At 40.0% G+C, this 12,373-nt stretch overlaps 1 protein-coding gene across 2 annotated transcripts in view; it reads left to right on the forward strand.

Annotated features, from left to right (window-relative positions):
* LOC111844748 (poly(rC)-binding protein 4-like) overlaps positions 1 to 12,373 on the forward strand; it is a 39,976-nt gene that overhangs the window by 2,815 nt on the left and 24,788 nt on the right. Inside the window, exon 2 of one of the 2 annotated variants that reach the window (XM_072713011.1) lies at positions 9,968 to 10,020. The exons of the other annotated variant lie outside the window; for it this stretch is intronic. The gene's annotated coding sequence lies outside the window, so the exon portion shown is untranslated. The remainder of the gene's footprint in view (positions 1 to 9,967; positions 10,021 to 12,373) is intronic. 2 annotated transcript variants of the gene reach the window in all.

The following is a 12,373-nucleotide window of genomic DNA, read 5'->3' on the forward strand; positions in this document are numbered from 1 at the left end:
CGTTCCACCGAACTTGACTTTGCTGATGATGCTGTGATCTTCTTGGAGTCAATGGAGGCTCTGATCAGGGCTCTTGACACTTGAGGCTCAGCGAGGAGTCTGAGTGTTTTGGTTTGCGAGTGTCCTGGATCAAAATGAGATCCAGGCCTTTAATTGCCTCTTGGGCGCAGCCATAAGCAGTGCGTCTGTCGGTGGAGAGAGTGTCAACTGCATCGCGAGGTGGAAAGGGGTGTGTGGCCTTCCTGATATCTCTGTAAGACGATGAGGGTCCAAGTCTTTAGAGTCCTGGTGCTCCCTGTCTTGCTGTATGGCTGTGAGACATGGATGCTATCCAGTGAGCTGATATGAAGACTGGACTCCTTTGGTACTGTGTCTCTTCGGAGAATCCTTGGGTGGTTGCTAGATGAGTCCTGAATGAGGCACATTACCTGCATTGTGAGGGAGCGTCAGTTATGGCACTACGGCCATGTGGCGCATTTCCCTGAGGGTGATCCGGCTCGCAGGATCCTCATTGCTGGGGACCTGAGCGGCTGGACCAGGCCAAGGGGACACCATGTAACACCTGGCTGCGGCAGATAGGTGGGCGTTTCTGGAGGGTGGGAATGGACCACATGTCAGCCTGGGAGGTCACCAACCAGGATCCAACGGTGTTTCATCATGTGGTGGGCGTGGCAGCATGCTCTATCAGTGCATGTTCCCCAACCTGCCCTAACCTTTATGGGTCTGCCTGGATGATTTCATGAAATGATCATGAATTAACTCAGCAGGTAGTTGAATAATGACCTGGAATATGACCAGTTTAATACTGGCAAAGCATCACAACCATGATTTCACAGCTGAATCATTTAATATGTTTTTATGGGCATTAAAACAGAAATACTGGACCTGTGAAACAAAATATGGGGATGTACCTGACTGAGAAACGTATTAAAATGTTATATGACATTTGAAGCAGGTTCATAGTACAACTCACCTTTCTGTTAACATTTTTATATTACTACTTTCTTATAGATCATTTTCTTATTAGATAATTTCAGTTTCATGCATTTTTTAATTTGAATTTTTAAATGAAATATTTTATTTTCAAATTTTATTTTTACTTTAAAGAAGGAGGCAGATTAAACGTAAAATGCACCATGCTTGAGATCATATCTGTCTAGTTAATTACCTTTGAAGTGGTCTTTTGCCTAGTTTCATAACATACATGCACATGGCAAATGCTTTCAAGGCCCAAAAGTAGTGTCTTTATACACAAGCAGAAAAAAGTTTTTAAACACAATTAAAAAAAAAAACTAATATTCTGTATATTATATTTGTGCATGCTTAATTGTAATTTTGGTTTAATGGAAATATCTAATATTGTAGCAACTATATAGTGATTGCAGTTCGGGGTTATACAGTACATAGCTTTTACTTATACTGTATGTAGATCTGAGAGGATATGGAGATATTGAGATTTCAGGAACATGTCTAACTATTCAGCATTTGCCATTGCACAGTAATGCTTAATGTCAGTTCAGTATAGTGAATTGTATATTGGTCTTCAAAGGAGGATAAGATGTCGGAAGTAGTGGGAAAATGATCAGAGGAAGACAAAAAGATCAAAAAGATATCCGCATTTGATGACATTTCACATTTGGGTAATGCGACTGGTGGCAGTAGGGTTACAATACCATGAATTGTATTGAATACGGTTTGAAAATGCCAAATCTGCAGCTTTGGGCCTCATTTCTGTGTTTCTTCCCTTGAGGTCTAGGATTGGCCATAATCTCAGTGTATCCTTCGGCACAGTCTGCCTTCTGCACCTCCCTTCTGCACCACCTTTGCTCGGCTGTTTCTTTGAACATAAGGAGACACGTTTATCTCTCTCTGTTACAGTTAATCTGCCATGGCAGCTTCCATTCTTTGGATGGATGAAAATTCTAAAAAAAATCTAATTGTGAAACTAGAACCCCATTAGCTGAATAATTGAGGATAAACCTATATGGCGCCACATCCATAATGGTCAAGTGTGTGAAGAAAGTTTGTCTAACAGCTTGCCTGCTTGAGTGGTAGAGCCACCTGGACACTGGGACCCTTTTCTGGTGAGGGGCTCATAACTACTGACCAAGCGTTCAGCAAGCCCATGCCTAGCACACAACACAGCATGACTCTGTGACTCACCTTGAAGAAACTCAGAGTTCCTGTCACCCTTTGCCACATCGAGAGCATGAGGTTGAAAATGCAGCTCATTTGCGCCTTCAGTGTACAGCCGTATGCTGTTATAGCCATGAGTCTCAGTTCTGCCTTTTGCTGCTTGCACAAGCCTCTGAATTAATGATGACATACAGTCTATGAGCAAAATATCAAACAGTTTAAATAAATATATAAACCAGCAAATAAATAAATCTCTCAGTTGAACAGCTAAGTAAATAAAATTTCAGAGGTCTTAAAAACATAGCTGGGTTTGTTTCTTGCTTAGGTCTGTGCATCCAGAGTTGTCATGCTCTTCTGCAGTTTTGCAGTGACTTCCTCTGGGTATCTCCAGTTTCTCCCCACAGTACAAAGAGATGCACTTTAGATGGGCTGGTGTCTCTGAAGCTCCCAGAGTGAGTGTTTGTGCTAGTGAATGTGTGCTACTAATGGACCTAATCCTTCCAGTGTGCCCCCTCCCTCATGCCAGATAAGCAGTTATGGAAAAGTATGGATGGATAGATAATACCTTCAAATATTTCTAAAGTTAATGTTATACTATACTAATGTAATGTTTAATTTGATAGTGAAACCTGTATTCTGCTGTTCTTCCCATCGATCAGACCCTGCTATGATGATGACACAGCTTCAGTGTAAGTGGTGGGGATATATTAGAGATGTAATTGTTCATTTTTCTTGTTGTTTGTTTAGAAAATTACATTTTTATTGGAATATCCACGCTACGATGAGTTGGCACCCTGTCCTGGGTTATTCCCTGCCTTGTGCCCGTGGTTTTCTGGATAGGCTATGCAGACTCAGAATCTACACAGGACAAGCATGTGTAGAAAATTTATGGATGCATGGAATATTCTAATTCCGACAGATCCTAAAGCTCATCAACTAGAGTACTGTACTAAAGACAAAGGTTGTGGGATCAAATGACTTGTAACCCTTCCCTCTATTGTATGTTGCTGTATGTTATGCTGCTTACTATAGTATTAATCTAAAATAAGAAAAAAAAAAACTTTTATACGTCAAAGCTTTATACAAAATAACAGAGGTTAGATCACCAAGCAGTTTTTGGCACTTTCCATAAATCTATCGATTATCTGCTCCTTGGAGATTTTGTCCTCCAAATGGAGGGTGGGTTGCCATTGTTATAAACAGGGCATGACAGCTTAATCTTTGCTGGAGAAACACAGCAATCAATTTAGTGTTTTAATTAGTCCAGAGTGGTAGAATGCCCACTCGCTTACCGCTGGAGCTGTGAGTAGTTGAATTCTAAGGTCTACCCAGGGACCATACCCAAAACATCACTGCTACTCAACCGAAGACATCAACCACTTGATTTAAATGCAAACTATCAGCTAAACACTTGATTTACACCCTTGACAAAGAGCCTTCTCCAGCTAATAACAGGATAAGCTGTTCAAATTTTCGGCATTTGCGTGCAATTGCATAGTAATGCCATGGTTTTAAAATATTTCGTCTTCAGACAATAGCAGCATTGACAAGCATAAATACAAAGACCTTAAGAGTCACATTTAATTAATGGGTAAAATGACAAAAGGCACTCACATATTGCAAACATGAAGAATGTCTTTCACGCTCGTTAATATGGAGACCGTGTGTGGGAGAATGTGCATGGGCATAGTTGTTGAATGTCTTCATTAACAGAACCTCACTGTTTTTTTTAATCCATGCCGACAACTCCACAAAGTTTTTTTCTTCATCTTCTGTGGAGGTGCAGCACGATAAAACGCATTGCCTGGGACACAGTGAGCTGAGTAGGTTAGACAAGGGAATTCTGGTCTGGACAGAGTGGAGTAGCACTATAGGAACGTATTGCTGCCATGCTGAGAAGGAGCAGATCAATAAGGGAGGAGGACAGTGAGAGAGGGAGGGAAGGAGGGAGGGTGAGTGAGTGTTAGAGCTGCTGCAGCCAGCAGCCCCTCAGCCCAAATTTAATTTCCTAGTGCGCCCTCAGATTCACAGATGAAATAAGAGGGGGAGGAGCCAGTTCTGTAATGAAAACTAGACAACATCTCCTGAAGATGGAATGTTGGAGGGAGTTCAGAATTTGTTTTCACGTGAATCACAGAGAAAAGGCCAAAGATTGGGGTCCCCTTGGGATCCCCGGAGGGCTCTTGATCCCATAGCAAAAACATGTAGCGGTTCTTGGCCTGATGGAGCTACTGAAGCGACGGGTTCCAAAACAGTTCTGGCCGTATGGGTTCTCTGCATTAACACATTGTGAGAACTTCAAAGATACAACAAGCGTCTATGAGTATCGGCTCTTTCTGAACGGCTGCAGGTGCATCATGGGTATTAATCATGTTCCTGTCAAGGCGTAAAATTAACATTATCCCAAATATTGTCTTATTCTTATAATGTGGCTAATTGACCCTAAATACTCAAAGTTACTTCATGACCTATACAAATTTAGAGTATGCCTCTCTGTTTTGAGCTTACTGAGTTGGTAAGTTTCTTTGAGAGCGTGCCTGGGGGCAGTCACCGCGTTTCCTCAGGAAATGTTCAGTTTTGTATAAATTTGGCACATCTGAGGAACAACGTAGTGTGTCGTTTGCGAGGTGTGAAATTTAAATTCTGGTCACCTGTGCTTTGACGCGCAGTGGAGAAGGAAGGACAACTCTTAATAGGCTGCATAATCCCCGTGGGGGGATTCAAAAACAATGATCGGATCTTTTAATGCCATGAATACTCCATTCCATACATTTTCAAAATCCACAGGATTTTGAATTTCTTTCCAGAGAAACTAAGTTTAAGGAAGCATCTAACAGAGAGGCAGCTTTCTCCACAAACCAGGACCGAAAATAATCACATACAAATACTCCCAGTACAGAAGAGCACTTACTTTTGACGTGGCATTTTGACTTAATGAACCAGCTATCAGGATCTGAGGGCAGTCTGGGGCTTTTTAACGCGGAGGCTTGCCTGTACTGGCTTTCATAGCTCTCTGTGAAAAACAGGGAGTGATAGATGTTTTGGGAGTGTGGCAGTTTTGGGGGAAGAAGCCCGTTACGTGCATGCAGCTGGTCTCAATAAGAATAGGTTTGCTGTTGGAGAAATAAAAAGTGAATCTGGGGTACATGCACGCAGCTGTGTGGGTCAGCATTATACTAACTTACATTAGACAGCAAAGCAGTAATTAATTGCTCTGATTTCCTGTGCATCCCATCTCTCTTTGTAGGATTTTTATCTTTATTATCTTTATATTTATTCATTATCTTCATCTTAATCCAAATAATTTTTCCTTGATGCTGAGAAATGCGGAAAAAGCAAATAACGGGCAATGTGAATGTCATGTTCTTTTAGCACAGAGACCATGTTTGCTGAGTCTGCAGCCTTTAAAATAGTTTGTCACCCAGTGCAACCATTTAGTCCTTGTGGAGGAAGAAGTGGGCCTCATACACTGGAACCTCATATACTGGTACCTTTATAATCCTGGGCTTTTGGATGTAGTGTCAAAGCACAATACATTATCTCACAATCCAGTCACACTGATAGCTAATGGCTCAATGTATGCAGAGTGGCTATTGTCATAAAAGCAAGAAGATGCAATTGATTAAAAAAATATTTTTTCTTTAAGCTTTTTGGTATATGCTTTGGCTGAAATGCAGATTTTACACGCCAAATTGCCACCTGTTTCAGGCAGCCTATGTCAGGACGCTCGATATACAACCCCGAAGGATTTCTCCTCCTCAGCAGCTGAGTGCTCAAACTATTAAATGGGCCCTACATTTTTCCTGGAATTGAGTTCCTGCAATAATGTTTACCGTGACAGGCCGCTAGATTCCTGTGTACTAGGCTTTAAGCATACAGACGTACTGATAACTTGAGAAATGGCCCTTTCAAACTGTATTAGTGATTCTGTGACATATTGCTTTACTGCACACATTTGGAGGTTTTTCCGCATTCAATCTTCAGATCATCCAGTAAGCTGATGTCTTTCTTTTGTCTGTATTGACCAAGTCCATTGTTTTCTTTCCTGGACATTCTTTAAATTCTATCACTGTGATTTAATTTTCAGAATCCAAACAGAAGCACCCAGGGTAGAATAAATGATGCTTTACTAATGCTTAAACACATTGAAGCTGATGCTGTTTGGATGGAACTCTGTGTTTTAATAGTCAGGAGCTAAAGGCCCCATGAAGTGGTCTAATTGCAATGGAAAGACCCCATGGAGAGAGAGCAATATTAAAGAAATCTAAACCTAAATGTTATATAATCAGAAACTGCCTGAGGGAGCATTAAAAGGAGGCTTAGTTTACCAAGAGATCATTTGCACTGATGGTCAAGCATTCCTACCTTCCTTTATGCCAGATTGAGAATTAATACATTTTAAAAAGAAAGTAAAAAATATGATATTCTTCCATATTGTAACTTTAAACACATTTGTCCTGCAATACAGTGGTATTTGCTGTCCCTTTTCTGCAGGAAGGGTGAAACAGGCAAATGACAAAACCCATAAAGTCTGCCTCTCATTGTTACCACTCAGAATGATGCTATGATGAACTGTACAAAGAACAGCAATATACAAAGCTCACTATTTTGTACGTCTTGAAACCTCAATCAAAATAATGACTGACAGCTCTGTTGTAAACATTGCTGGAAAGGATGAATGGAAATAACATATAGCACTGCTGACTGGTATGGTGCTTTTCCCCTGGCAAACAGGAATCAGGCTGTACCCGAGCCATCCTGCGAAAAGACACATGTCACTGCGCAGTTCCGGCTCGCTTCGGTTTTCCACTGCAGAAGGGTCGGCTCGGTAAAGGCTTTGCCGGGTTTGCACAGCCACAGTGATGTAAAACTGAAGTGATGCTTGTTTATTGTTCACACAGTGTACATCATTATTTACTGTGTGCTTATTTCCGCTAGCATGTCTGTGAAAATCGCCATGATATTTTAGCATCAAACGCTAGCAGAATTAGCAGTAGCTTGCATAAATTTGCATTAAGAATTCATTCTGTGTGGCTGTTATATAGTATCTTTTTAAGTAAGAGGTTGGAAATTTTCAAGTTCCAAGTTATCGGGAATGCATACTCATGTCACCTGCACTTTAAATACATAGTTCTGTCATCATATGCACATGTACAGTTTTAACCTTAAGATTATTTTCTATATTAGAACTAATGTATTTCTCTATATTATGTATACATTTTAGTTATTGTAACTTTTTAGTTTATTGTAAGATTTTTAACTTGTATTTAAACTCATACGTACCTTATTCTTAAATCTGTTTTTGATTTGCACAGTCTAAGGGTTGTTCAGGGGACATTTCACTACATGTTATACTTGTATAACCATGCATGTGACAAATAAATTATCTTGTATCTTGTATCCATACATATTGACACAGAACACCGGTATCACTGTGCATTTCGACCAGTCAGATGGTGGTGATGATGCAACCAGCTGGGATTGGTCAGGCTTTCAGCCCTGCTAAAAAGCAAGGCTGTGTCAGCGCGAGCACGGCTAGGATACGGCTCACATAATTTACAATGGAAAACCATCTCTTTGCGGTTTGGCTCAGGTACAGTAACAGTGTAAAAATGCCAATAGCGTGTGGTCTGCACAGCCCATGCTTCTCTTCCCTAGAAACACCTTGGTATCTTAGAGATAGTAAAGTAGCATCACAGACACACATCAGCCCTAGTAACCATCTAACAAGGACCTTGGAACAGGGTGAGCTTCTTTATCCTGATGCTGGCTATTGTGATCTCACTGCCAACCCACCACCTCCTGCAAGCTGCTCTACACGCGAGGAGATCTGTACAGAATGAGTAATTGGGCAGGCTGTCAAACAAACATGAGTTTGCATGCTAATTCCAGTGTGAAGAAAAAAAACTTTTTCTAAGTTACGTTTTTGTTTTTCTACTTGATTTGAACCACTGTTTTACTTAATTTCGAATCATTGCATGTGAATATACAGTATAAATGTTCGTAATTTCTCTAAAGAAGCCATAATTGCAATAACTAACCAGACAATCAATCATTGATCAGCTCCTCATATCCAGTTCGATAACGTTCTGGTTATCTGCTGTTTTTCTGACTGGAATGTTTAGAACGAGGTAGCACTACCTATTTTCAGCTCAGGCAAATGACATGGTGTTCCCCCTAGAATATTTTGATATGTTGTTAGGCAGTGATATTTTTTTTGCAGACTAAATTTCCATGAATGCCATCCAACTTGAATAATAACTTTTATGAATGAACATAAAATTAAGAGACCACTCTATATTGTTAAACAAATCTGCATTTTTAAATCCTGGTTTAACCCTGGTTCTCACGGCAGAAGGTTACACTGAGCAGCAGGCTGCTTCTAGGCTCAAAATTTCTGACAGCAGTACACAAGAATAAGGTGAAGCAGGAGACACTGGGAAAGACCAGAAACCAGTCAGGTAGAGCAGTGATTCCCAACCGGGGGTACGCGTACCCCTAGTGGTACGCGAGCACATTACAAGGGGTACGTGGAAAAAATTTTAATATTTAATTTCCCTGATGATGGGTAAATATTATCAGCCATTCCATTAGCTGTGCCCTGGTATAGAAAGAAAATCTGTCTGGGATGTGTTGCTTAATGAGATCTATCAGAGCTTATCAAAGATAAGCAAGCTCAGGTGTCTCATTAAACTAAACTAAGTTGAATGATGAAAACAAAGTAAAACTGATATGGTTACTTATTTTAGTGTTTTGCTCCTGATGTTCTAAGTTTAAATGGCTGTTTAAAGGGGACTCATTCAGCTTTTGTTATAACAAAGGGAGGTTTATTTATTTTTTTTTAAATTTAGTATTTATTTTCAGATTTATCATTCACTTTCGTGGCAACATATATATTTATGTTAAATTTAAACTGAAAAGAATAAAATGCCCAATAATTAAATGTTCAAGTTATGGAGATTTAATAAAATGTTTTAAATTTGATAATCAGTTGTACGTTCTACTTTTATTGAATCATCAACACATTTGACAAAGGGGGTACTTGTGGTATGAGAAAATCTCTCAGGGGGTACACAATTCAAAAAAGGTTGGGAAACACTGAGGTAGAGGGCGGAAGCGACTTTCTAATGCCGGAGATGACCGTTAACTTATCTGACAGTTTCTCATGACTCGGAGGCTGACATCAAGTGACCTTCAAAAGGAATGGGAAACATTAAGTGCAGGTGTGAAGTGCACTGCTAGGACAGTTCGTACCAGGCTCCGAGAAGCAGGACTGAAGTTCCATAAAGCAAGGAAGAAGCTGTTCATCAATGAGAAACAGAGAAGGCTGCAGTTTGCAAAGCAATAATTTAAAAAATAATAATAATTCACAGACACACACCCATAAATTGAAAAATGAGTGAAACAAAAAATTGTACTGTGGTCTTTTAATTGTTTCCGTGGCTATAGATATCAGCTTCAGCACAAATGGTGTCATTATGGTGTTCCGTTGGACATTCTGTGAGATAATGCTTCTTTCTTCATTCTTCTTCTTTAGCAATATATTTATAACCTTTTCTTTGAACTGTCCACTAGAGATCCTAAGAAGTCAAAGATCATGAAGTATTGCACTAATCTATAACAGGTTATAACCAAACTGCTCAGGTTTGTAACCTTTGTGTAAGACAGGCCCAGAATTCAGTGTAATGATTGGTTAATTTGGTACACAATATATGCCAATGTTTATACTGTTATAATGCTAGGATTCTAGTAGTTTGGTAAAACAAGTTACATTGTCATAAGAACAGGCATATGCACAGATGCAAAACACCTGTTTCACCCTTCCTGCCAGGTTTTCTCCCTGATGATTCCAACCTCTGTCACGCAGGACACCATGGGAGGCAGGTAACTGCAGGAACATGACACATGATTTGACTGAATTGGCAAAAGGTTCTAGAAGGAGGCATGCTGAGAGAGAACTCAAATGTGGATGGGTAGGAGAGCTGTAGGAAGAAACCAAAACCAGGGAATAAAAACTAAGCAACAAAAAGCCCAAAAAGATCTAAACTGTGCCTTCGGACATGTACAGAGAAAACTGGCAGAGGAAAGGAGTACAGGCTCATTGTGCTTTGGGATCAGCAAGATTAAGACCCGATCAGCACTTGATGCACAGCATGTGCTGATAAAAAGTCCAGGTATCAACAGTGTAAGCACTGCCTTGTCTGAGCTACTGCAGTTCGCAGTCCACTTATTTTTCAGCTGGTTATTATTTAACATTTTTCTTATGTTATTCATAAATTCCTCTAAAGCAAGACATTAGATCTTTAGAAGGGTATTCAACTGGATTTGATTAAACAATGGTTTCATGGTAAAAATGTGGTATTTCTACAACTGCATCATCAGTTCACAAACTTTCAAGCAGTACTTTAAATAAAAAAGTATGAAAAGTATGTACACGCATGTGTATTAATATAGGGATACTCTCAATGCTTTAAGAGCACGTAATTCAACATAGACCATAAACATGATCTCATCTGTATCGACATTCTAAACCAAGGTACAGCTATGAGAGGGGCAGTAATACTGTAGATGCATAGCAGTTTTTCCCAGAGTGAGGATTGCAGGCGGAGTGGCCTAGATGTTGGCTTAAAATGTATGTGTACAAAAAAATACTTCTGTATATTTAGAGGACTGGGTTTCAGCAAGTTTGCTGCTAGCATTTATAGAGGGTGAAATGACTAACAGCAGAGACACTGTTGGGTTTGTGGACTGCGAAGAATCCTGCCATGATAGCATGCTGACAGTACCTATCACTCAAGCTGAGTCATCAGCATTCTAGTTAGAGAATAGGGTCTGGGGCAAGTTTATTTTTAATTAACTTTTTTGTCATGATTTTTATGCAAAAACTTTTTATTAGAACAAAGTCTGGGGGAAACATATTTCAGCGAAGTACATGTTTTCTGTCTCAAAAGTTGCTGGTTTGTGGAGATACGCAGAGATCAGCTGCTCATACTGGTGTAAGTGGTACAGCAGCTTCCTCACTAACTATACAGAAAGAAAGAAAGAAAGAAAGAAAGAAAGAAAGAAAGAAAGGAAACAGCCTCTTTCTTTAGTAGTGGCCACAGATATCAGGCTCTACTAATCAAACGCTGGGACAGAAAGCCAGGCAAGGTAACTTCCTCATCCTCACCTTAATTTCCTGCGGGATCAGAAGCGAAGGTGGGGAAAAGGACAAGTGAATGTCAGATGTGCTCGGACGGACCTGCTTCCCTCGCAGGTCAGACGTCTGGCAAGTGGGACATGGTGCTGCTTCTAAGACAGCTACTGAGTTCTCTCTTAACAAATATTTAGGCTGATGTGATTATAATTGTAATGGGGGAAAGGTGTAATCCCACATTAATTCAGGTGTTCTCACTAATCATTAAATGACTAACATTTCAGAGTTCCAGTGACAGTATTTTCACAAGGATCTCTCTAATGGAAATCACCTTATTTTATTAAGGATTTTTTCCTGAAGCCTCAATTATGTTAGTATACAAACAGAAGTTCCATCTTGCAGCAATGACATCTGCTCTGTTTCATGCAAAGGGACAGTCTTTCCATTTCACTAAGCTGTCATATTATAAAGCAGTGTCTTAGTATGCACAGCACTTTGCGAATGAGCACTACGCGATTACGTACTCGTGACATTTCTCATGATGTATTGTATACTGCACTTATACTTGTGATCAAGCACGTGCCAGATCCTCTAAATGTAAATGAAATCATCACAATCATCAAGTACAGATAAGTGTTTGTGTGAGTGTTTCGGATAGCCAAGAAATGTATTGATGTCTTCTTAGTCGAGGAGATCAAGGCACAATTATCTTAACACATTATGCTGCTTATCTTCCTCAGTGTCTAACACAGAGCAACGTAAATTGCATTTTTGTTTTCTGGTTTTGTGTAATTGATAAAAAGTGTTATTTGCGAATAAAAGCAATTTACCAGGTTAAGAAAGTTTAGTTTTACATTCATGGGCTTGACAATGGGAAGTGGAATGATACATCGAGGTAAGGATGTAGGGTAAAGCCGTAGTGGCTTCCCCTGCGTTTGGGAACTTGGAATGCAGTCTGTGTTTTCATGCCAGCAGTGACACAGGGGAACAGCCCTTTCTCTGCAGTCTGTCACAGATCTTTGAAAGATAAAATATCATAAAACAGCACTCTCTCCCTGGACAGTTTTAGTGTGCAGTTTCTGAACATTTAAGAGAGCTGGC

This window comes from Paramormyrops kingsleyae, chromosome 6 (genome assembly GCF_048594095.1).
Source record: "Paramormyrops kingsleyae isolate MSU_618 chromosome 6, PKINGS_0.4, whole genome shotgun sequence".
Lineage (NCBI taxonomy): Eukaryota > Metazoa > Chordata > Actinopteri > Osteoglossiformes > Mormyridae > Paramormyrops > Paramormyrops kingsleyae.